The sequence below is a fragment of the Coenobita brevimanus genome, chromosome 92 (assembly GCF_032717465.1).
Source record: "Coenobita brevimanus isolate Jiangsu-jjx chromosome 92, ASM3271746v2, whole genome shotgun sequence".
NCBI classification, from domain to species: Eukaryota; Metazoa; Arthropoda; class Malacostraca; order Decapoda; family Coenobitidae; genus Coenobita; species Coenobita brevimanus.
In genome coordinates this window covers 5,099,075-5,100,061 of record NC_137045.1, presented here as the reverse complement: position 1 = coordinate 5,100,061, position 987 = coordinate 5,099,075, and positions in this window count along the sequence as shown.

Here is a 987-nt window from a genome sequence, read left to right as displayed (position 1 = left end):
ATAATTTCTTCCCATTCTCAAAACACAAGGTATGTACCAACTTTTATCATAATCGGATCTGATCATGATATATTTGCTACCACAGATACAAACATAGAAACAGACTCCATCACAACAGATACTCCTCCAGCACCGGTAGTAAGCTCTTTATTAAGCCTACCATTTAAACAGTATATTGTATTTGACACCGAATATAAACAGGGACCACGTTCTCAGTGGAAAGTAAACATCAGCGTCAGGCAATCTCCTCCTCCGACCAACACAACTTCAGCCTGATGCATCAAGCAGGGAGGCAGGAGTGTGGCTGAGTGGGAGTAGAGGGGTGGGGCAAGGCAGGTGAAGAGGGATAAGTCAAGGATTTTCAGAAGGGGATGGGATAAAGAGGTGATGCAGCGAGTATTAACTGACTGTGGTATATAAAATGAGGCACAAATAGGAAAGGACTGGTGATTATAAAAAGGGTATGGGGTAATGGTGTGGGGTAGGGGCTAGAGTAGAGTGAATTTAAGGAGAGACTGGGGCTTGGGCAGTAGTAAGATAGGACTGGAAGTAAAAGCAGACGTAGGAATGAGCTCTAGGCTAAGGTGGAGAGCGTGGGATAGGTCTGGGGGTCAAGGTAGTCGGATGGGTCTGTCTGGTGCTCTTCTTACCTTTCATATTTCATCAGTCGCCCCGCAACTGAGCTTCTTTCCTCGCCTCCACACTCGTCACAGGTAAAATATTACACGATGTCCTTCAGGCATATACATTTATTGACAGTTGTATGCATTAGATGTGAGGTGAAGTGGAAGACTTTGGAGTAACCTTGGTATTACTGTAAAAATAGCGTGAAATCAAGGTAAAAGTGCGAATCCTACAAGAAAATCACCCGACGAAGGGGATGATATTGCAGTCATTTAAGTTCCTGTCTTGACTGAAGCTGTCTCGTAGCGCTCAAAAATCAATGTACCCATGATTGCACACTGCACCCACAGCATTGGCAAATCC